The sequence below is a fragment of the Triturus cristatus genome, chromosome 6, assembly GCF_964204655.1.
Source record: "Triturus cristatus chromosome 6, aTriCri1.1, whole genome shotgun sequence".
Taxonomy (NCBI): Eukaryota; Metazoa; Chordata; class Amphibia; order Caudata; family Salamandridae; genus Triturus; species Triturus cristatus.
Genome location: NC_140589.1, coordinates 1,797,420,189 through 1,797,446,047, shown reverse-complemented (window position 1 = coordinate 1,797,446,047; position 25,859 = coordinate 1,797,420,189). Strand labels below are relative to the sequence as shown.

The 25,859-nt window shown below is 43.6% G+C and overlaps 1 protein-coding gene across 4 annotated transcripts in view; it reads right to left on the bottom strand.

Moving 5' to 3' along the window:
* Positions 1–25,642, bottom strand: part of GPR75 (G protein-coupled receptor 75) — a 44,224-nt gene extending 18,582 nt beyond the window's left edge. The window contains exon 1 of one of the 4 annotated variants that reach the window (XM_085613134.1): positions 25,545–25,642. The gene's annotated coding sequence lies outside the window, so the exon portion shown is untranslated. Of the gene's footprint in view, positions 1–3,840; positions 3,967–18,507; positions 19,030–25,544 lie in introns of those variants that run through there. The other 3 variants (XM_085613132.1, XM_085613131.1, XM_085613133.1) reach the window with 3 other exon arrangements.
* Between the last annotated feature and the right edge of the window lie 217 nt (positions 25,643–25,859).

Sequence of the window (25,859 nt, the reverse complement as noted above, 5' to 3'; positions counted from 1 at the left end):
CTTATTGATTGTCTGTATGCACTCTGCTATATAACTGCGAATATGTGGATATATCGTTGTTAATAAACTAAAATTTCAATATTACTTCCCTTTTTTTCACTTTATCTTTGAGATATATGCGGCTATTGTTTTGGGTGTTTCAGACCCCTAGTTGAGTTTGTCTGTTGACATGGTTTGATAGAGCTTGAAAGGATTGTGATCTAGGTGGCTATATATTCCCAAGAGAGTTTCTCTTTTTACATTATATGGAGAAACCTGGGTTCCACGTTGGAAGCTCAGGCCTGCCTGATGAAGAAGACATGAGGAGTGGAAAAATCCATCCAGACATATTTGTTTATTGCTGCATTTGTGTGTACTGGGTGGGACACTGGAGGAAGGGACCCTCTCTTTACACTTCAAAAAGGTACTCTTTGATTCAGTGATATATCACAGGGAAAGGGTCTGGACACTTCTCAGGAAAGGCGATGGGGGCGGATAAGGGAAAAATAAGGAGCAGGGCACCCTGCAACACCATAGCCACTTTTGACTGATTCCTAAGAGTCAAAGGGGAACTCTTGAGTACGGCTTATTAGTGAGCATTCCCTGGATATGGCCACCAGTGAATGGGGAATAATCCCTGACCAAGTTATAAGCAAGATGGAGGGACAGGGACGTGCCCGACAACTACTAGAGCCCCTACATCAAGTGGCTTATATTATTGCTTGTGAATGTCCTTATACATTTGCATGCGTAGAATTAGAAATAAAATACTTCTTTTTCTTATGATAGTAAGTATTTGACTGGACATTGATTTATTGTTTGTAACGTGTGCACTATGATTTAGAAATCATGTTCACTTACCTGCATCTACACTGCCCCGCCCCTCACCCCACCCTGCCCGAGGGACCTGTTGACTATTCGTCCAGAGCTACCAATGAGAGTCAAGTGAAGAAGGGTTACTTGGCCTATTTGCTCAGTACCCTTAGTATGCTGAGCCCTGGGAAATCAGTGGTAAAAGGCCTCAACCACCACGGTTGGGCCCTGTAGCCCATGTGCCTTGTGAAAAACATTTGGACACTCTCATATGTGATAATCAAGAAAAAGGCGACTGAATTAAAATATTTGCCTAGGATCACATAATTCAAGACCAGTTTATGGATGAAGCGTAATACAGTTAGGTCGAGTACATTATTCCGGTCACTAAACTTTCCAGTCTGGTAACATTTTTATACATTCGAGGCCTGCAGATTACTGTGGACATAAATATCATGCTTCAAAACTATTATAGCTAAAACATCATGACAGCAGGTATATACTTTCAACAGGGCTCAAAAAATCCATTCGACCACTCGCATTGTCGAGCAAGATTTATTCAGGACAAGCTATTTTTAGGGACTACTCGTCCTTTCTGGTGAGTTTTTTTTACCTTTGTCTCTGATAGCCAGGAAATGTGACAATATTAAAATATTTGAAGGTACTTTTATTGCTCACAAAGTGAAAGAGTAAAAATGTCATTTAATCTGGTTATCTTGTCACATTTGCAGGCTTTCAGAGACAGAGGTCAAAAGTCAGCTTATCTTGTTACATTTATTTTTCTTTCTGGGACTTTAGTTAGAGGATTGAGAACTCTGACTATTGAACTGTGCACAGCATGTTAAATGAAAGGCTGCAAGATGTCAGGTTATTTTCTAACACAACACAGAAATAGCTAAATTAACTGTTCAAACATTTAAAATATACTTCACTAGTTATAAACACCCATTTTTGTAACTCTGGTGAAGAAAATATTTTCATAGGATCAAAACAAATTAGAACATTTTACTTGGTGATGTGCACATTTTTTTAATATTTTTGCTGAAACCCAATTTCCAAAAATTGTTTATGCGCTATTATCAGTAAAACTACATGTTAGTGCGAAGTGTTGTGGCCATTTCAATGAAAAAATATCTGTAAAGGACAATGCATTACCACATCATGCTTTGGTAATATATTTATGAAAAGTGAGTTTTTATACATGAACTAGGAATTATGCCTGCTCCTGCCCAGATGACAATGCTATTAGTAAACTAAGAGGCAAGCTAGGAATCACATGACCCCTATATATGGGCTTGATTCTAGTTATACATGGAACAAATAAAGTTTTTTTGTACAGCAGAAATAGTGAACTTGCATATTCGAAGGTGCTCTCTTATTTGATAATAAAGAAAAAGGCAACTCCATAATACAAAATATTTGCCTAGGATCACAATTTGAGACCAGTTCATGGGTCAAGTACATTACAGTTAGGTACAGTAGATTATTAAAGTTACTAGACCTGCAGGACTAGTAACATTTTTCTGATTTTGAGAGCCTGGAGGTAGACATATTGCTAAGGTGCATACATCTGAATTTAAGTACAGTAAATCTATACGTACAAATGGATACTTCCCTTTATATTCTGGTAGTCGATAATTGTGCTATGATATTTTTTGTAGCACGATAATCTGGTACTACACTTTAAGGAAGGGTTCAATGCGTAGGTTTACATTTTAGGTTATTGGAACAGGGTTGCAATCATGCTCTATTTGCCCATGCCCAACATGTGATCCAGGCTTCCATATTCTAGGCTTAAAAGTCCAAGACCGTCGATCCAGAGTCCAAACTATTGACAAAATCAGTCTACACTGAGAGGCAGGAAATAATTTTGGAAAGCTCTTACTATAGGTGCAATTTACTATGCAAATCAATTATCACCTGGGACAGCTAATGTGCTGTTGCTTTCAGGATATTTTTCTTTAGCTTACAGTGGGCTCATAGCTCATCCACTACTTACCACTAGAGTGCATGTCTTTGCCAGCAGTATCCCTCCTGTACTCTTTGCCCTTCCCCGCACTCATGTTGCTGTTGCCCTGCCTGTGTGCTTCTTCACCACCCTCGTGTGCTTCTCACCCCACAATGCTTTTCCTTGTGGTTCTCGGCTCCACTTTCATGTTGTGCACTGTCATCCTGTCATGTTGCTCTTCAACCCACTTCTTCCTTCCCCCTCACACTTCGTATTGCTTCACCCACCTGTGCCCTCCATGTTGAGTTCCCACCTGTGCCCCTGTGTTGCTTCCACCTACTCTCCATGTTGCTTGGTCGACCACCTGTCATTCTTAAGGCTACCTTTGTGTTGCTTCCCTCTACCTGGCCTCCCTCTTTTTTCTTACCAATCTAACTGGGATTGGCAAACAAAATGGAAGGAAAAAAAAGCCCTTGCGACATGCTTCATGCATGCGCATACAAAAAATGGCCTGTCCCAGCTTAATGTTTTTAATCCATGCTGGATGCAGAGTTATTATTCATGCTAAGGCAATATGGAGATTTTAAAAAACTGTGTTCCGATTTACTATGAAAATAACCTTTTCCATCACACCACCAATGATTCTGCAGCTCTGTTAATTTCATATGTGAAAATAGTGTATAAAAACCCTTGATTTTGAGGGTGGGCCAGAGAGGCAACTTTCCTATGGTACTAGGGATGCTGTCTGATTCTTTTATGATTCTGCTGCCCACATGGCAATTAAAATAATTTAGACTCTTTCATTTCTCTGCAATGCCCTATTAACCCAGGACATATTGCCCCAAGACATTGAGGTTTAATATCGTCTCCGATTCATCCAATTGTGGAATTCGGTTAAGATACATTTTTGGGGTGTCAAAGGTTTGGGGTCCCCAGCGCCCACAGTGGGAGGGGTATCCTACCCCTCTTTCCTTAGTTCGTGGGTGAGTGCCACATGGCAGCCTGAGCCACAGAGAAATGCCCCAATGGAGCGATGCCGCTGTGAACAGGCTAATCCCCAGCCCCACAGCAGAGAAATCAGCCTCCTACCAAATACCTACTTTGGGCAAGAATGGCGCTGTACTACTGGGCATGTGAGTTGCCTGAGGAATCTGCTCTGCATCCCTCACAGAAGACACATATTCAGCCGCTTTCAGCACCAGCAATGGGGAAGGAGAGGCTCTTGCCTGAGAAGCGAAACAAGAAACAGGCATCATCAGAAGGCCCGCTACAATCATTACCCCTGCCACTGCTGCATCCGACCCAAGGACAAAGGGGTGCTCAGTTAGTCCCAAGTACTCACGACCAGGGTTGCCTAACACCCAAGCTGCTCACCTGCTCCCAAAAAGAAGAGGCTGCAAGCCATTGTGCACCCGTTAGCCCAGATGACGTGCCATTTTCATAAGCCCAGTTTTCACCACTCAGCCAAAAAGGCCACAACAGAGACCAAGAAGTGAAGAAAATCTGCCAGGCCCAACACCTGCACTACTGAGTTCCAGACAGTGTACTTACTTTCTTTTGATTTACCTACAGTTCATCTAAGATAGAGTAGGTGAGAGGTCATGAGACTGGCTCCAAAGTACCAGATGGCAGTCTCCGTCTGCCCTCTCTTCTTGGTGCTGAACCAGAAGTACCAGATTCTGTTAAGGGGCTCCCAACCAAGATCTACAAGCGGCCCACCTTAATGACACTACAGACTCTGCCCATGCATCCACAATCTAACTCATTGTACCTATTTGCAACACATGCCTGATAGCGCCTCAACAGCTACCTCTGCACTAGTGCTGCAGTTCGCCCAGAGCCAGACAGCCTCACCCCGTCCTTAGGTGTAGCTTAAGAGATCACTGCTGGGCTCAGACCCCTCACCAGCAATGCCTATACCAAGAGTGCCTTTGCATTGCATGTGAAGTATATAAGGTAAGTATGTGTGGGCTACATTTAGGGTTTTAGGCTGGGTAGTAAAGGGTGATGATAGTAATTTTAGGGTATATGGGGTGGCTAATGTATAGGGTGGTATGGGTAATTTTAGGGTTTAGGGAGGGTAGTGGTTAGGGTCATTTAAGGGTTTAGGAGTGGGTAGTGGTAAAAGTAATATAAAAGAGGTATGGGGGTTCCCCTAAAAAAGAAAGTAAAAGTAACATTTAAAATTATCTCAATATATATATATATATATATCAAAAAACCACAAATTCTCCAGTTCTAGTCCTCTCTAGTAACTATAACTAATGCTCTAAAGTAACTATAACTCGCGCCCCTTATATCTTGTTTTTTAAAATATTTTCCGGACAGGAGACTCAGTCCCAAAGTTCTGTAATGGCTGCTGCAACATCTTTGTTCAAGTTGCAGCCTGCCGGTCGGAGCACTCGCTCCCGCAGGAGAGAGCTGGCCCAAGGGAAAAAAGCCCCTCCTCGAGCAATCAGAACTCTTTTTTTTTTTTTTTAGATGTGCTCGTGAAACTCTCGCTAGAGTCCATCAAACCCAACTATCCAGATTTACAAAAACATTTGTAGTGTAATTTCTTAAAAACTATATAACAGATTTACACCAAACGACAAAAAATCATGCTTTTTGGACTAAGATCTAGCTTTCTGCCAAATCTGGTGTAATTTGGTTCAGCAGGACCACGTTCCAAAAAAGTATATGGAAAATGCATGGAGATTTTGCTTTTTGTGACACCTGTTTTTCTGGGCCCCCATTTGACAGAGCACCCCGAAACTTTCCAGGAAGAAGTTAATTAACAAAGAGCACTTTTTTGTGAAAGTTTCAGGAGGATTCTTCACACAGCGCCAAAGTTATTAGTAAACCAAAAAAGTAATTTCCTATGGAGAAACAGACCAACTATATCTACCCAGTGGTGATCGACATACACACAGATTTTACTTATATTAATTATACTTCTGCAGTACTGGATCTCACATAGATCCACATGCTTGAATCATCCCCGTCTACGAGATGGGAGCCCCACGGTATACATAATGAGCAGCACAACGTTAAACATACACATAATAGCTTTAACATAGTCAGTACAGTAGCCTACCTTCACTATATAAAAACACCCAAACTCGGCCAATCAGAGCAAACACAGCATTCACCTCTCCTCGCCAAAGGCTAGCAAGGTTGGATTTCTACTGCACGTCATGTGTGAAGGGAATCACTGAGTTCTGCTTACTCATTCAGATAAGTGGCCATTTCCAGACATGATCAACTTATTTCAAGGACTTAATAAGAACTGCAGTTCAGACTATATTTGAAGGTTCCAAGAAGAGCCTTTTTTAAGCATGTGGGAAATTTGGTAAAAAGAAACTTCTCTCTGACGACCCACATAAAGACTGTATATATTCTCTCCAACTGGTCCATAAAGCCAAAGAATGTAAAATATGTAGAACTTTTCCTACAAAAACATTAAAGAACAGAGAGACAATATTATGCAGGCCTCGAAAAATCATAAAAATGTTACTAGAAATGCAGGTCTAGTAACCTAAAAAATCTACTCAATCTAATTTAATTCTCTTGACCCGTAAACTTGTTTCTAATTATGTAATCCTGGTCAAATATTTTAATTCATTTTCGTCTTATCACATATGAGAGCACCTTCAAATATGCGAGTACAGCATGTCTGCTGTACAAACTAGCATTGGCATAGCCAATAGGTCTCGCTTTTGGAACCTTATTCCATAGTTATGCAGTATAATATCCTTGGTTTAACAACATCAACTGTTGCATGTCTAAACACTTATAAGGTCCCAAAGGCGCGATATATTGGCTATGCCAATGCTTGTTTTTCTTCCCTTCTCAAAGCAAAATGTTTCCCTAGGAGATGGGCCGAATCAACCCCATGCACCAATAGAACAGTATCCCTTGCCCGGAGTGGCCAAGCATGAAACGTGAGCGATCCTGCGCGTGACTCAACTAACAGCGCACAAGACTTTGTTTCGAAGACGCAGACTGCTCTTGGAGGTCAGCACACATCTGTCTGCCACGTATTGATTTTTTCTTCACAGTGGCTCTGATATAGGTGTGTCAACCCGGAAACATGCTCAGACGGGCTCTGCTTCCATAGTGTCTTATCCTGGACAGAGCTGTAGTAGAAGCTTTCGGTTCAGATACGGGGCACTGGGTCGAGCCGGGACATCCCAGAGTGTGAGCAGAGTTTGAAGCCTGGAGTCGGAACAACAGGGCAGGATGGCTACTGGATAGTATAGTTCAGAACCCATAGGTTGAGTGTAGGCTGCATAAATCTGTGTGAAAGGTGGGGGAATCACAGATTCCAGGGAAGGAAAACAAGCCCGGAAGTGGTGCGTGCATGCGCGCGCAGTCTGCTCATTTGCAAGCACTGCACTCGTGCTAGTGGCGCGCAGCTGTGCGCTCCCGCAAGGTGTAAGCCGCCACAAGCACGAGTGCAGTGCTTGAAAATTAGCAGAGCGACGGCTAAAGGCCCTTCTAAAGGCCCTCCTATGCAGCGTATGCGCGCTGCGTATGCGAGACCTAAACACACTTATGTTTGACTAAGCCTTTGCTCTATAGAGAATACAAATCTAGCCACATATAGGGTACACATGACCGCTGACTTGCCTCTTAGTTCATTAACAGCACTGTCATCAGGATGGGGGCAGGAATGTTTCTCAAATCATGTTTAAAAACTATCACTTTTAATAACTAAATACCTAAAGCATGAAGTGGTAGCACACTCATTTGCTATTAGTAGAATTTCCATTGAAATGGCCACACAATGTCCCACTTACATGTTACCTACTGATAAAACTATATAGTGTACAAACTACGTTTAGAAATCGTAAAGGTCACCCACTATCAAAAATAAGGTATAGATCGCTGGGTATCTTCAGAAATAGTTTCCTGGCATAAAGAAGCATGTCACTCATTACAAGGAAGCATTAACCCTCACTGTACAATAATTATATCTACATCTACAGCACTCTTTTTGCTGGTGGATCCATTCCTGGATACACTGGCAGAGGAGCAAAATGGAAAAATGGGCATACATTTACGCAACACTGCTGCCTAGACTCAGCATTAAAGAAAGATGCAGCAGTAGGCCAAGCAGTCCTGCGTCATTTATTTTAATTACTATTTAGCCTTCATCTCCCTCCTACCGCTTGTAATAATTATAACCTGTTTACAGTTTGCTATTCTGATTCAAGCATGGGAATCTATTAAACACCCAAAGTTAATTACCTGAAACTGAAGTTCTCCAGTATTTGGATCTTTCATTGAAACACATGCAACCCACCCTCCTCCCAAACAGAGACTAAAAAAATATATATATATTGTTAAAATGCAACTTCTTTACTCCTGTGCTTAGAAATCTGACCTTGCTGGGGGCGTGGCAAGATGGCAGCAGCAACGGATTGCTTATTCTCCTTCAGTATCCTGCCCATTCTGCCACATAATGCCGGGATCTTAACCCCCCCCCCCCAACCACCACCCTTTGCGGTTGTTGGCAGAAGGAAGCAGCCTGGCTGTAATAGGACGACGCTGTCCCAGCGGGCCCCACGGAGCAGAGGAGAGATGCTGCAAGACTGTGGGGCCGGCTGACCTGAACGAACCCGCTGATGCACCACATGGGACACGCCCATTCTTCATCATGAGGCCTTCTGGCCTACCTGCGCGGCACTTGTGCTGCAGATCCTGTCGTTTGCTGGGGTCCTGTGGCTGCCCCCCTACTGGGCCCATGTGAAGAGGTCGGGGGGGGGGGGGGGGGGAAAAGAAGAGTGCTGGTGGCTAGACAGGAGGGATGAAATGGCGGAGGGCACTCTCCTGTCACTGTAAATAGCATGCTCCACCACTGGGGAACTGTGACTGCATAGTGTGGTGACATACTCCACGGGGGCTGCAGTCGACCTACACCTGCTGTTAATTTCCCTTACTGGCAAACTGAGGTATGCTGATGAGGTGGTGAGCCTTGCTTGGGGAGAGTTGCCCACTTATGGACCTGACGTAGCAGCTGCACCTACCTGCTGGGTATAAATGATAACCCCCTCCAGCGGATGCCCATTAATATGGCGAGCAATTGGGGGAAGGTTGACGGCGTCCTACTCCTGCCAAGATCACAGAGTTCCCCTGACAAAGACCCCCACCTTCCCCCATGTCGCCAGGTGTTTGGGCCCTTGTGAGACAGGGCCTGACTGTATCACTTCCAGCCCCCATTGCTAGAAGAAAGACAGACCACAGCTTGGGGGGGGGGGGGGGGGGGGGGGGGCATCAAACTAAGATGGATAAGTACATGGCACAGGGTGGCGCACCGTGCCTAGATCCATCAAAGGACCCCCAACCGGTGGCGGAGAGTGCGCAGGAGGTCCTACTGGTGCTCAGATCCTTGCTGCCATTGGGTCCTCCAACACGACGGTGCAGGCGAGAATAGACGCTGTCTCCTTTAATGCTGGTCTATTGCGAGTGGGCCTGCGTGCAGTGATGAAGATATCCCAGGCCACCGAACAGTCTGTCCCTAAGCTGGAGAACAAGGTCTCCACTCTGTAAACGGCCCTTACTGACCTAGCGGCAAAAATGGCGGTCTTGGGGCGCTGAGATGAAGATACAGAAGGATGCTCCCGCAGATGCAATCTTCGTTTTGAGGACTTACCGGAAGGTGCCGAAGAAAATCCCCCTGAGCAGTCCCTCGAAAATTGGATCAAAGCGGGACTACCATCGACCCCTCTCTTTTCCTTCATTGTGATTGAATGGGGGATCCTCAATTACAGGGATCGAGGCTGTATTTTTAAAGAGGCGAGACGGGGAGAAGACCCGGTTTTTGAAAATCATACCATCCGCATTTATCCGGACTGTACACGCAACAGACGATGTCCTTTGGCGGCGTGAAGTAAAAGCGGAGGGCGATGAATTTGCAGTAGTAACCTCATGTAAAGCGCTCTGATACCTCCGGGTCTAGCCAGCGCTATATAAAACTCATCAAATAAATAAATAAATAAATAAACAAACAAACAAACATGTTGCTTTACCCTGCTGAGCTCAGGATCATTCTTGGGGGGGGGGGGGGGTTCGCACTTATTATTTCACTATGTCTAAGACTGCTTGGGACTGGCTGGAGGTGAGAGGGAAGGACCAGACCCTAGCCTCGAAAGGTTCCGACCCTAGCCTCGAAAGGTTCCAATGGGCGATCTTTGGATACATGGGACTCAGTGAGGGCAAACAAACGTGGTCAGTGGAGTAGACGTGCATCGAGATCCACGCAACGAGTGGTGGTGCGGCAGGATGGCTCCTTAGACTTGGAACAATTGGATCCAGGCAGCGAAGGGGTGCATCCCTCACGGATGAGCCCTGCCCTACTGTAGTGTGCAGGCTGAACGTTAGAAAGCTTCAATCCTACTAAAGGTGGTGACTGCTACAAGTTCAGAAGCAAGTACGGGTGATGTCATGGAAGATACCCCTCAGACCACCAACACCTGAAAACTCAGCAAGCAGCTGGGACAGTGTGAGCTTGTGGTACAGTTGGAAATGGGAGTGCTTGCGAATGAGGAGTCAGGGGGACTGGAGGTGTGACCATAGCCCATTAAGGATACTTGGAGTTGGCTCGCTAGTCTAGATCCCACACTGGCAAAATGGGCGCAGTTCTCGTATGTTGCTGGCCATCTCCCCCCTTCCCATCTTTTTCTCTTTTGGCCTCTTGCTTTCTTCCTTTTTACTTCTCTTCCTCTAACCTCTAATTTTCTTTGTTGTGTTAGATTTGAATGAGACTGCAGTAGTTGAATGGGCGTAATAGAATGCGTGGTGAGGCTGGTGGTGGATGGGTGAACCCGTGGCTCACTGAAGACTGTAGCGGTTGGAGCGCCTCCTCATCCCGGAACAGAGATAACAGTGGAGAGACTGAGGTATGAGTTGATGTGTGATTGGTTTGTACGGTGATTGCACACGTGTGGGGGCGCACAGGGAATGATCTGGGTAGCCCTGCAAATCCCCTTTCAGGTCCTCTGTTATATAAGCAGATATAGTGGGGAGATATGTCTTGATGCACAGAGTGTTAGATGGCATGGAAGTATGCCTGCAGAAGGTATGCGCCCCCAATGTTGATGGTGATTTCGATCTTGAGAAACAACTATTGCCATATGCTGGGATTCCAATTCTGTGGGCAGGTGATTTTTACTGTGTGTTGGATGGCACGTTGGATAGAAACCCCCAAAAGCACATACACAACCTAATATTTCAGCTGCTCTCTGGGAGGTCATGAACGGCCTAGGTTGAGTGGACTTGTGGCACACGACACGCCCAGATGAACAGGGCTACATGTGCTACACCACGCGTGTTCAGTCTTTAGCCGCTTAGAACGCTTCTTGCTTACTGGCGATGCTACTGTGGCGGGCCTACAGGTACAGGTTTTAGGGAGATTTCTTTCAGACCACTCCCCTGTGTTGCTGGAATGGGGGGCAAGGGGCGGCTGGCCAAAGGTCCCTCTTTGGTGCGTGCAACCTGAGACCTTGAAAGATAACATCTTTCGAGAGGAACTCAGGTGTGACCTGTGGCTATTTTCGCACCAACTGACTGTCCACTGCAGCCAAGGGGGCCCAGTGGAATGTATTGAAGGTGGTGATGTGTGGGGACTGCCTAAGGTGGGTGGCATGCAGAAATGGTTAGAAAAGGACCTTACGAAAGCAGAGAGCACATTGGCCAAGCTACAAAATAAAAGTTGTGGAGCCACTCAGAGTAGGAGACATATGGGACGGATTAAATATTTTAATTCACTGAGACGCCATTTTCTTCATCACATATGACAGCACTTTCAAGTAGGCACATCTGCTGTACAGAAAACACTTTTGTTTCATTTAATAGACTAAACATTAGCTTCATGTAGAACGCAAATCTAGATACATAAGATACAGTGGACTACAAACTTGCCTCTTAATTCATTAAATGCATTGTCATCGGGGCTTGGCCAGGAATGTCTCACATCATGTTTAAAAACATCCAACATTGGCTGTGCTTGCCCTCCTGAATGAGGCATCATAGTTTGGGCCAGTGTCGGGTGGTTATTAATAGCTAGAATTCGGTTATGTTCAACCTGGTGGCTTTAGTTGGGAGAGACACCGCGAATCTCCCTGCCTTGGCATTTACATGGGAGAGCGATCTTTTTCATTATTTAGGTATCCAGGTTGCCCATACAGCCGCAGTGCAGTACGCCTGGAATGCGAAAGCACTCCTCACAGGCTTGGAGGCATGATACGTTTCTGGAATCACCTCTCACTATCTGTTATGGGACGCATAGCCCTGGCGAAAATGGTCCTACTGCTGTGCTGCCTCTATGTGCTGCAGAACTCCTCCTGCTGAATCCCCAATGCCACCTCTACCCCCCAAACAGTTTTCTCGTCTCCCTTGTGTGGGTTAGGAAACGCAGTAGGGTGAAGCTGGAAATATTAAAGTTGGATATGGATCAGGAGGGCCTAGGCCTTCCCAACATTTGTCTTTATTACCATGCCGGACTCCTCCAATATGCGGCACAGTGGTGTGCTGATGCGCCAAATACAGAGAAGAAATTAGTGGCAGGCTGGAGCAGAGGCAAACCTTCCAGGTTATCTTATGATGGGATCGCAGACCCCCCTCAGGATTGTCCATTTGTGGTCCGCCGGGTTGCATGGGAACGCGCGGTAACCCTTGTAATGCGAAAGGCCTCATATGCTCGATCTCCCTCCCTAAAATGGCTTCACAGCTTCTGTCACATACAGACGGGGATGAACCTGCTTGGATGGTTTGATAGTGGCTGTGTAACGGCAGGCGACCTATACTTTAATGGAACTTTTCTCTCCTTTGCAAACGCAAGAGAATGTTATGTGCTGGAGGGCCATTTTCTACACTCCGCAAAACTGGGATGAAATATGGACCGCATTCCCTGAGGAACCTGCGGAGTCCCACACCCTGATGACGATTATGGGCCCGGGTTCCTTCATGGGATCGATATCTCGGCTGTAGGCAAACCGTAGGGTAGATGTATCGAGGGTCCAGAGTAGAGTAGATGGTTTGAAGACCTGCCGATACTTCTAACGGAGGGAGAGTGGAAAAGGGCATTTGCGCAGATACAGGAAGTGGCCAGCAACACTCGTTTTAAACCTGCTCGTACCTACCTGACAACCCCCCTCCGATTATCTCGATATGACCCAGAGTGCGCATCGACTTGCCCCCAATGCAGAGCAGAGACTGCCTATTTCAACCAAATTACCTATCTGCCCCTACTGGACAGAGATCCTGGAATTGTTGTGAGACACGACAAGAATCCCAGTTAAGATGTCGATCAAGCACTGCCTTTTAGGAGTTTTACCGTTCCCAAAATCATAGACCTGTATGCAGTGTAATTTTGTTTTACTGGGGTAGGTGCTGGCGAGGTGACGCAACGCTATACACTGAACACAGCCTACAGCCCCTCGTTTTGTTAAATGGAAAGCGGACATGTGTGAATGGGGGGTAGCAGAGAAATGCCGTCTTCCCTCTGTTCGCTCAGACAAACATGCTTGGAGACGTGGGGTAAAATGCTAGAGAGGCTGCAGGCAACCAATCAGTCAAGTGGGGCCACAGTGGACTTGCCCTGGATAGGGACCCCCTCCCCTCACAGTGGGCACAGTCGCCGGAGAATCCCCCATTGTTTGAGTGATATGTGTTAACAGATGACTGAATCGAATATCAAAGTAGGGGTCGGGGACCCTTTCTCAGACTACATTCCCTTCCTGTGAGTTCTCGGTGAGAGGAAGTTGGTGTATCCTATGATTCCATGCCTAATCAAATGCGATATCAGAACTATGTAACTGGGTAATGGATATTCACCAATGGCCCCTACAACATCGCCCTCCCGCCACTCAAGATCTATTGGGGCCACACCCCAATGGAAGGGGGGGGGGGACAACCAGATACTACCATACATACAGTCCGTCTAAATGCCGAAGAGATATTGTATTATACTGCCAATTACTACCAGAGTTTCTTTCTTATTTTATGGTAATATAATTAATCGAGCCATGAGACAATGCAGTACGTCTAAGATACAGTAAATGCCTACTTTGATAGTAACTAAGGGTATGTTCTAGGTTGTTTATGGGTGAGACTATTAATTTCAATATGTGATATGTATTATAACAGATATATCAACCGAACGCATTGTAATTGCAACACTTATGTAATTGCACAGGAAGTGATGACATGCACCACAAATTTAATATCTTTGCCCGGGGTATCTACTGTACATGTACTGGCGTAACTGTCCTAAAGATCAAATGCTAATAAAAAAAATTGGCAAAAAGAAAGAGAAATCTGACCTTGCTAGCATGGGTGAGGAGAGGTGAATGTTGTTCCTTGCTATGATTGGCTGAGTTCAGGTGTTTTATAAAGAGGTGGAGAGGCTATTGTTGTGACTGTGTTAAAACTATTATGTGTATATTTAACATTTTACTGCTCACTATGCATTACAGTGGGGCTCCCAGCTCGACAAAAGGGATGATTCAAGCATGTGAATCTATGAAAGATACCAGTACTGGAAAACTTCGATTACATGCATGGTAATGTCATACATTCGGGCCCAGAACATAGATCCATTGCAAAGTGGTCTCAGCACGGCACACAAAGAAAACACCAGTCAGCGCATGATGATCTTCCTGCCTTGCCTGAACTGAAAAGGCTCATCAGTTGAGCCCACACTTCTTTCTCACCCGCCCCACCTCATGGACCTCGCTGTCTCCCAGACTAAATGATAACTGCACAACCATCAGACCTGACCATGCGTCACTGGCGGAGGACAACTTCAACTCATCACTGAAGCTGGGTGAAACAACAGAAGTTTAGGCCCTGCTCTCCTAGCCGCTAAGGAGACGGGTCCAGAGGGACACACCAGTTTAAGATAGGCTTAGCTATACATAAAAACACATGGTGAGAACCACACATTTAAGACCTAAAGCTGCTGTATCAAGACACATAGTGCCCCCCCCCCCCCCCCACCTCTGGATCCATTGACTTGCTGGCATACAACAGTGCCTGTATAGTTATTTTCTGTGCTTGAGAGCCCCAGCACTGAACTGAGAATTATGTAAAACATTTACAGAATAGCCACACAAAGTGTCTGCTATCAGTGCCTCCAGTCAGGTGTTCACTGGCATGCAGAGCGCCTTTATGACAAATGAGTCATTGAAGGCGAAGTGCTAGAGAAGAGGTCTACGACACATGATATGAACACTCTGAAAAATCCAGCACACCACATAATCAAGCCCCAAGAAGCAGTTCCTCACTGCTGCAGACTTGCCTGCCTTTCCAAGCACTGCTCGCTGCTGCATAGCTCCAACTCACGGTCTCCCTGATGAAGGAAAGCACGTGGCATGATATCACATCAGACAGTTTTTGTCATCCTTGTAAGGGGAAGAGGAGGGGCACTAGTTCACAGTGTGCTCCATACACTACAGTGAAGACATTCAACCACCTTAAGGCCCAGTTGGCCTATTTAAATATCCCAGCCTAAATACCAGGAACAAAACAGAGTGATCCCCCAGTCCACACCGGCGAACATGAAGACTACTCCGACGAAGATGAAAAGAGAATACTCTTCTCATATCTTCTGATCCGGTTTGATAAAACCTAAAGATCACTATCTTAACAGACATGTACCACTGAACAGAAGTGCATTGATTAACTCACATCAGGCAGGCCACAGAGTAGCAACGACAACTTGGTGAAGGCCTAGCAAGAAAACCAGGAATAAGCTGCATGCATACGCAACAGAATCTTCCCACAGCAACCGTTCAGACACCATCACTAGCAGCCTCACAAACCATCCCATCCACACCAATAATAGCTAACACTCGCACAAGCCAAAGACATGCGTATCCCAGCGGATTAGGGAACCTGTCAGTTCCGGTAGAAGTGCATCACCTCTACCATCAGCATAGCAATTTACAATTTAACTGGAATCCCACCATTACTGAGGAAAGTTCATGAAGTATCTTTGGAAATTCAATGCAACAGTCATACAGTGACTTTAAATCTGCTCACCCTATCACTATCCTAGTCCAATCTTCAGCACCCCTTGATCATAATCCCCCTGCCCCAGAGTGTCCGTGGTTCATCAGCAGTCCTGCTGGGACCCACAAGTAGCACACATATGCAACTCAAACAGACCACACTCAGTCCTATGGTGAAATATTCAAGGAACCGCCTGATGCAAAAGATGGACAAGTTGCTGTTCCAATAAAGGATACAAGAGTTTGAGGTGCCCCAAGGGAGTTCTTTGGAGAGCCCTGCACCACACAAGTGGAAACCAAGCTACACTGTGGACTACACACAACTCTAGCAATGCTCCTGATGCACTGTTCAAATTGATGGATAATACACATGAACTGCCACAAGCATCAGCAGGGTAGACCGACTCTGCACCGGTCATTATCCTGCCATGCACGCTGTCAAAGGATCCTTATAGTTTTCCATAAGATACTTCTCAACATCGGTTTCATGTCATTACTCCCCATCAGGTTAAATTATGGTGTCCTGTTGCAGATGGCATTGTTTGTACAGTTGTCCTGCACGGTTATGCTGAGAGGCTACACGATTGATAGACTTATTGCAGTGTCCTGTATTGTTTTTCCATTGGATTTTTGACATTGCTTTGTTTTTCGGGAGGAATGCAGGGTCTCTTTAAGACATGTCAAAGAACAGTTCACTCTCTAAATGGGCTGGCTGTCCCCACCTTCTGCCAAACCCATTTCTCACAGGTGTCACCAGTCCGGTGACCCTGATAATATAAAAGGAATTGGGTGCATATGCTCTCACTGCAGCAACTATCCAGCACTCTGCCTCTGTGACATCTGTTGTCCCAGTGCAGGCTTAGTTCACAAGCCCAATCAGGGGAGTCCCTCAATAACTTGCTTATATTCTTGCTTAGGATCATTCAGTGTTGTGCTGTAAAAACCTCAGTCTTTTGAGATCATTAACTAATCACATTTTAAAAAGAGAATACATCCTGATCTCCCACTCACAGATGCTGCAGTGAGTCCTATAGGCCCAAAGATAGCGTGGGGGGGCCTTTATATATCTTCTACTTGGTGACTCAAACTGTAATTAAATAAAGTGGTGCCGAAATGTTAATAAAAATCTCAATATCGTGCTGCAAATTTTCAGATATTGTGCTGCAAAATTTCCTGGTCTATGTCGCAATATCCTGGAGGGTCTAATACGTTAAAAGGGCATGGTCAGGTGAAACACAAATTAGGATATAAAATGCAACTTAGTGTTTGGGGTTGTCTGTACTAACGACTTTATTACTACCCAAAGAAACCCTTCTTTGCAATCTTAGAATAACAACAGCTGGAGAGAAGAACAATAAAGACCTAAACCGATTACTTGCAGTTTGCATGCAGCTCCTTGATGCCGGTTGATAGCACACTGTGCTACATTAGGACTGTAACTGTAACTTGTAAACTGGAAATAACAAAAAGGATCTCTGCGTCAAAAGCAGTAACCCACTTACCTATCTAGATAAAATACAAATTTGTGATCTGCATGTTCAAAAATGTGCTTTGCAGCAGGCATTAATCCTTTATGCAACCTCATGAGTCAAATCAGCGACTGGAAAAGACACAAAACTCTCCCGGAGCTGCATTATTCACCAGATTTGTTTTACCGTTATTAAACCCTCCTGAAAATTGCTGGGCACACAAAGATCTTTGCAGCAGGTGTCTTAACCCTATGAGATGTTTTAGAATGCCAACTTTTTGTGACCAAGTAAGTAAGCTAGAACAAACTTGCGATCACATTTTATCCTTGTTGCCAATGTAATCACGGAAGATTCTATTCTTTAAAGTGTAAGTTAACAGTTTGACTCCGCACTTTGTGAAACCAAAACTTTTCCTTTGCACATCTTACCCCCCCCCCCCCCCAATTATGGGTTCTCAAAGTCCCATTCCAGAACTGCTGTACCCCATCTTTTTAAAAGTCCCCGAGGCACCGTGTAATTCATTGTAAAGGCTGGTAAAAATACGGACTGTAGAGCGCAATGTAGTAAATACTGTAAAGATTCTGCAGTGTGTGCTGTGGAAAATATTGACTGCACTGCGCATTGTATTACATGGTGTAAATATAATCTAGTGTATACTGAAGTAAATACTGATTGCAGGGTATATTGTAGTAAAAATACTTCAGTGCCTACCGCAAAAAAATATTAACCGCCGGGGCATACTGCAGTAAATATTGTCAACGTATAATCCACTGCGTATTATACTAAATAATGACTGAATGTCATACTGTACCAAACAGTATATATGTACTCCCGTGCATACTGTAAATATTAAATGCAGTACATGTTATACTGAATACTAAAGACAATGACTCACTGCAGAACGTTATAAAGAGTCCAGGACAAAGACAGCTGTAAGCCTAATAAACAAGAAATACGCCGTATTAATTTACCGTTCTTCTGCCTGCCTGTCTAAAGGACCGTCATATTATAAACACGACCAAAAACAAGGGCGGATCCGGCAAACTGAAGACAATGAAGGCCATCAGAATAATAACACAACTGACTAGTTTTAGGTAAAATAAAACGTAATTGTGCTTATATACAAAAGCATGCTCAGAGTCAGGCCACAATTAAACGATGAGGAAGACTGCTGCAGATTGGAATAATAGTGTAGACGCGATGCAATGCCAGAATGACAAATACCCAATACCCCCTCAATTAGTTACCAGGGGCCCGCCATTTCTGAAAACAATCCCCACTATTTCGCTGATCACGCTTTTACCTCAAAGCAATTCGGAAACGGGCTGAATGTGAGATTTTCGAGTCGTTAGTTGCTGAATAATGCATTTGAAAAGAGCAAAAAAATGCATTTATTATCCTATGTCGAGTACCTCTTCGATCCTCGGGTGTTCCTAAAAATGTCGGCACAGGCAGGTGACGTTACTTCCTGGGTGACGTCCCTTCCGGCGCTACCGGATGTCCGCCCCGAAGAGCTGTAGAAATGGGTTTGAAAACGCACAAATTCTTCAGACATGCCAATCCTCCCGACTCAGGCGGGAGACTACCGATTTCAAGGCTAGTCTCCCGATTCCTGCAAGAAAAAACCCGATTCCTCGGAGTTTCAGCTGACAGGGCATGGTATTGTGTAATGTGCTAATTCTTCCAGCAATAGTCAGAGTGGCGATGCAGGGGCTCTAGAAGGGGTGAAAAACCAACAAAGACTCATTAACAAATGAATGGTCTTTTAAAGACCTGCGAAGTCCTTGGGGCGGCTGTGTGCGTGCCAGGGAAGCTGTTTCAGCCCAGACTGACACACACACACGAGGGGTGGGCGGAGCGGGGGTGTTGTATGCACTGCCAGCAACCTGGCAGGCCAGTGCACAACACTTGCATCACCCTCTCTCTGCCTGCCATTGCGCTCCATGCTTCTGGAAGGTAAGAAAAAACGTGCATTTGCGTTTCAAATGTCCGATCCTGCAGCAGCACACTTCCAAAGCCCATACATGACAGTAACCCGATTCAAGGCCTCATTCTCCCGATTTTTATTTTTTTAAATCTCCCACTTTAATCTTCTGAAATGTTGACATGTATGATTATTGTAAATTGGTGGTTCAGCTAGCTGTTCGTTTGTTTTTTGCAGATTTATATACCGAACTCGACCCGAAGGTATTGGAGCGCTTTACATGAGCGCAGTTACGTTCATGGCAAAGGGTGGTAAATATGGAGTGTATAACATTCAGTATTTGGCAGGCACAGGGAGCTGGGCCGACGCAAGGCTACATCTTCTCCCGTGTTGTTGCAGGTGGAGATAAAATTGCGTGGAAACAATGCAGCTGAATAAAACAATCTAGCGTTTCAGTACACTCTTTTTGGTAAAGTTTAAAACCAGCGCTCTGATTTAGTTTATAGAATTCATTTTTTTTCAGCAAAAGTAACTTTATTTTTTTCCTTACACTTAAAAATGCCTAAATGGAAGTTAATTGGAAAATGCATTTCTCTCGATGTTTTAGGTCTCTGCATGAGTTTCTTTGTGTTGACGCGTATAGATTGGGATGTGCAAGAACGGGGACTGGGTAAAATACAGGAAATGTAACATTTTTTTAGAGCAGAGCAATGCAATGGCAGATTATTATACGTGCGCGCGAAGGGGGATTTATGCAAATATTTTTTAAAAAAAAGAAAGTGAGAGATTTGGGGGGGAAAATGGGGAATTTTCCTCATTGACTTCAATTGATTGCCAATGTAAGTTTAAAATCAGGTGCAAACATTGTTTGACCTAATATGAAATCAGGGTTTCATGAATATTGTGTTTTCAACCAGTGTTTTTTCTCATGCACAATTTGCACTTGTGCTGACAAAACAGTGAAAGACGGGAATGCCTTTTGGTAAAACATGCGGCAAAGACAATTTCCACAGGGCATTTTTTCAAATTTTCAGTGGAGCATTTTAGAATCGCACACAAATACACAGTACAAAAACTGTATTTCCCCAGTCACTTTTTATAAGCAAATCTTTATTATTTTTATTGAAAAGGTCAAATACAGAAAACTACACTGCCGCAAGCGGTTTTTAAAATCAGTTGTAATGAAGTTTCTAATTTCTGGGCACAGGATAGGGCACCGGTTCCAATTTGGTACAGGACTTTTAGACTCAACATGTTTTTCTTGGCGTCTGCTTAACATCCTGGGTAATCACTAAATGTGCCTGTGCTTATAAACAAAACACTAAACATACGTTGCCCTTGTACTATATGAAACTGCACACACAAATTGCAACTATTTCACTAAAAATATAGATATTTTTGTTTATTGGTATTTTTATTTGCTTAAAATAAATGGACTGCTAAGCAGGTCAAATGATAGCTAGCACACAAGCACGTGCAAGAGCAGCAATGTGGGAAAAATCGGAGGAATTTCTTTAACCCAAAGTGAAGGAAGTTTAAGCAAGAGAACGGTAAAATAACAGCATTTTTTCGATAAAAGCCAGAAGCATCATACCTAACACTGGAATGCTGGCAAATAGGAGTACAATTATGCCTCTTTCTCACAAAGTCTCCTTCTTTGTACAGGCCACTGGAATTATGCAGCAGGGTTGGATCAAATTATGCGGCAAGCTTTACCAAATTATGCAGCAAGAGAAGGCAAATTATGCAGCGTAAAGCAGCACATTTTGATTTACTATTACCTTATTACTTTGTCAGTTATACACATGTTAATACCGTCTACTAGTCTGACAACCGAAATACAGCAACAAGCAACAGAAAGATGACCAGTCAACCTTTGAAAAGGGTCTTCCACTTTGCAGCAACATGTGTTGTTGCATTTTTAATAATGCTTGATCTGTTTAACAGAACATTTTTTCTTGTTAAAAATCTGCAGATTAGGCAGTAGATGATGGATTATGTGCGAACTGCAGCAAATCCATAATAATGTGGAAAATACTGCTACACTAAATCGTATAATTCCAGTCGCCCAGAGTATAGCATATACTGTCAATACAATAACTTTAAAATACATTTAAGAATATGGTAATTGTATCTCTGTATGTCAGGAATACAATATGCATCCAGTTCCCAAAGAAAAGATACCACCTCAAACATTGCCTTCATCTCATCCAGATCTGGATGTCCAACATATACCTGAAGCTCAACCCCAACGAGACACAATTCACACTATTTGTCAAAAACAACAAGTAGTGCAAACTTGGCACAGTGACATGAACACGGATGTATTTGAACCCCACCGTTCACCCATGCCAAGTCATTCGGATTCAGTCTATAGTCTAGATGCTGACCTCACCCTGAAGGAGTGTATCCTTAAGAAAACCAAGACGGTTGGATACCATCTCTGTACTGAATAAAGTGAAACCATTCTTGGGAGAAAATTACTTCAGAACTGCTGTCCCAGTCCTTGTACTCTCACATGCAGATGGTTGTAAAGCCCTACTCAACGGCCTTCCAGACTCCACACTGTCCCAACAATGCTCTTCTCCCGCCAGGCATACTATATGCTTCTGCATTTATCCATCCAGCATTTAGAATGAAATTCCTAGAGCTACCTAAACCACTCCAACCATGCTTCAATTTAGGAGAGAGCTGAAGACGCACCTCTTTAATAACCGTCCACCTTTACTGCCAGAAACCAGCTTTTCCTCCAATACAATCTTTTGACTGTATTTTTGCCTTTCATCCTTTTGCTCCGGTTTGCAAATACAAATGCCACACATACACACAGTGCATTTGTGTAAATGCGTCCTTGCACCAAAAATCGACACATTTCACACTACAACGTAGTACAAAATGATGGATTTGCATTTTACGTAATTATCGCAATTTGTGCAATTTTGTAAATTTATTTGTGAAAAAAAGTCAGCAGATTTTGCACTCCCCTATGTATACATGTGCAAATACATGATTTAGACTAAGTATTTCCACGTGAAAAAAAGAAAATGCAGTATTGCAAGCAGTGGTAAAGTCAATCAGTCTGACTTTTGATCAGTAAAGTGCTTAGCAATTGGTGGGTAAGTAGGCGTATAGAGCACTGGGATGAACTTTGTATCCAGACCTCCATGTGGTGAAAATAGAGGCAGGTGAAGATTCACCCTTCACCCACAAAGTCAGGAAACGTCCACCTTCATGGGTTGACCAAGGCAAAGTTTTGGCCACTTGATCTGAAATTTGTACATTAAACTTTCTTTCTAGCTTAGTGTGTTCCAGCCTTTGGTTTTCCAAAGTAGAACACTGGACAATAAAAAGGTGGGGACTAGGGTGGCGCTCTAGCTCCGGAAGCAATGTCTATGGGGGGTGTAAGACCAAGTGATCTAGCCAATTGCAGGAGATAGTGCTTAATGTTCAACTCACAATCTCAGAGAGGGTCTCCGATGGAGACCACAGCCAAGCGGCAACAGCCCACCCACCGAAAGTTGCCATAGTAGGAATGGTTTCTCACTGCCGCAGAATTTTGCTGAAGCTGCTATATTTTTAATTACTTTGCAGTATTGCGCTCTGCACAGTTACAAAAAAGTATGTAAAGTTTCAAGTTGCTCAGGTCTGCAACGCCTTTTTAAAATGCCATGTAGCTACATTTCACAGAACATGCTGTTTAATTTTCATTCATTGAATTCATAATTTGTTTTACCAAGCTGCATGTTTTAGGTAATACTGCCCAGTAATTTCATACTCAATTGCGGCCTAATTCTATTGGCCCTACATACAATTGATCAAATGGAATCAATATTAGCATGTTGAGAATACTGTTTATTATAAATAAAATTGATGTAAAATAAAAAAAATATTTACCTGTGACATTTTTGTACATCATTTTATGAAGCACACTGCATGCTAATTGCATTTAAAGATGACTCGCTTAATACCTAAATAGTGTTCACTGAGTAGTAATCAGCTAATAATTCTGAAATCACACAGCAGGTTGGACCTCTCTTCCAAAAAATGAAACCAAAATAGTGTGTATATTCTTGGGGTATCAGCAAATCATTCTCAAAGCATCAGGAGCAATTTCATCATGTTAAAAAGAAATGAGGCTGGTGCAGTTTGGATGTGTATTTTCTAATCATCCTCAAATCATCAAGAACAACTGGACCTTAAGAAGTAATCAGATACTCATTCTTAAATCCTCCTGAAGTCTTCTGGAATAGTCACACCTTGTGAAGTGCTCAGCTACTCATTCTTAAATCCTTCTGAAGTCATCGGGAATAGTCTGTGAAGTCATCAGATACTCATTTTTAAATCCTCCTGAAGTCATCAGGATTAGTCACACCTTGTGAAGTCATCAGATACTCATTTTCAAGTCGTCCTTGAATAATCAGGCTCAAGTTTCTAAACTTTACTGATGACTTAAAGAGTTTGATGATGTCTGATGATGTGAAAATGGCTTCTACAGTAAGTGGATGATCATCCAATGACTCTGGGATGACTTCTAAAGTAATCCTGTTTGACCTGGGTAGTAAACAGTAATTTTTGATAACAGCATAACGAATAAAGTAGATTTGTGCCCGTGCATAGTGTAACAAACAGTAACTGCATAGTATAATGCACCAAATACAACAGTGCAGCTAAAAATTGCCCTACATACTGTAGGTATTTTCCTCTGCAAACCGTAACTGCACTGCAAACTGCACATACATTTTGGTGACTACTATAGTACTCTCTGTATATCTGCGACCAGGGATTAAATAACTCCATAGCTGCATGCAGTAGCAAATAGCCTATCTCTCTCTACCTGTGCATGCTGTAAAAAAATAATGCATATTTGGCCCACAACATACATAATGTGTATATATTATAAGATGACCATCTGCCTGCTACTCAGAGGTATAATCCGCGAATACCCTAAACTCCATGGCCTCTTGTTGATCTTTCAATGGATGTTGTTTGTCTGTAATTTGGGCTTTTCTGGGTTACATAACAACCAATCCCACCACCTGAACGTATTCTGAGAGTCGTCTGCGAGTGAGAGGTATTGTTAATTGTAAACTGACCTGCGATTGCATTGTTCTGCTTAACCTTCGCCAATCCTAGTGCACAAAATAAAATTCCGAAATGCTAATTGGTTGTGGAGTCATCATGTGTCTTTGATTAGCCCCTCCGGACCTCGGCCGTCAGTTGGAGTCGACCTCTTTGGAGCGGGCTTTAGCTTGATTGGCGGTTTGTCTGCCCGAGACGTAATAGTCACAGTAATGGACCCCACTGCGATAGTATGTCCTAGGCCGGGCCGGTAGGTTAGTTTTCGCTGCTGTCACGTTGCTTTCTGGAGCTGAAGTGGTGGCTGCGCGGAGTACGAAACTGGCTGGTGTGAGTGAGCGACCTGTCATGGTCTCTTCTCGCTAGCCAGACAGACCCCTCTTTGCTTCCTGCTCTTGTTCGTGGGGCTCAGGTTGGGCGTGATAGCCATATCGGCGCAGCTGGGCCCGCCAGGATCCGGGTTGGCAGTTCTAAAGCACGTGTTGGTTTACTGTGGTTAGTTTTTTTAATTTATGGCATTTTCTATAGTGCAGACATTTCTCAAATATGCTCAAGGGCTTTGAAAAAGAAACTGACTGTTACATAAGCCTTATAACGTATAGTACATAAGGATGTTGGGACATTTACACTAGACAAAAAGCATTAAAGTAAGGTATCCATCACAACAGTTACAAATACTGAGTAACAGGATGTGGGCTGGTGACAGGTACAGGAATGAGACCAGTGACGTCAAAGAAGCTCTAGAGGTAAGCCTCAAGGCACTGATCATTACGGAAACTAAGCCAATTATGTAGAACAGAGAAGAGAAATTAACGAAAATGCCTTTCATGAAGAGATTTCAGCTCAGAATTAAAGCTATACTGCGAAAGAGTGGTATATATGTTCAGAAGTAAGGAGTTCCAGACTTGAAGCACTTCCTGAAGGGGTATTGAGCCATAAATCAATCCTTTTTTAAGGTCGGGGGTTCTAGCAGCAGTGGTTCAGAAATGTGGGAAGGGTAATAGAAGAGGTCAGCACCCAATAGGAGTATGAACTCAAGAAGTATTTAATCCAGAGGAACGACTCAGGATGCGTCTGGATGCTTCGAGGGACTCAGCAGAAAACCTGCTGAAGTACCAAGAACTGTCCAGCCCGTTCTAAAGAACATGAAACCCCAACCAAAGAAATACACTTTACAAGAAACAATGATTACAAAATACAATGAAGATAAAAGAAAACAATAATAAGCATATACCACATCACCTTTCCCGATAATAAAAGAAAGATAAGGATAATACAATTCATATATATAATTTTTTTCTAATTCAATACAATTCATATTCCTTGAGATTTGCCGGTACCTTAACTACTCCAAAGGAACGACGGACTACAGCACCTGGAATGGCTGGGACACTTGCTCCTGTGACCAACTGTTCAGAAGTATTAGGGTTGGCAACGTTCTGGGAACCAGACCCATTGACACCAGTACCACTGTTTCCATTATATATAATAACATCTGTGGGTAACATGGAATCAAAATCTCTTTTAATTTGCTTGTCTGATTATAAATGACAGCTTTATTTTTGGAAAGAGGAACCAAACTATTCTTGTTACACCACCCTCTGCCTTGTAACAAAACCTGAAGCTTCCCCAGTTTTGATCACTTTCACTGGAGA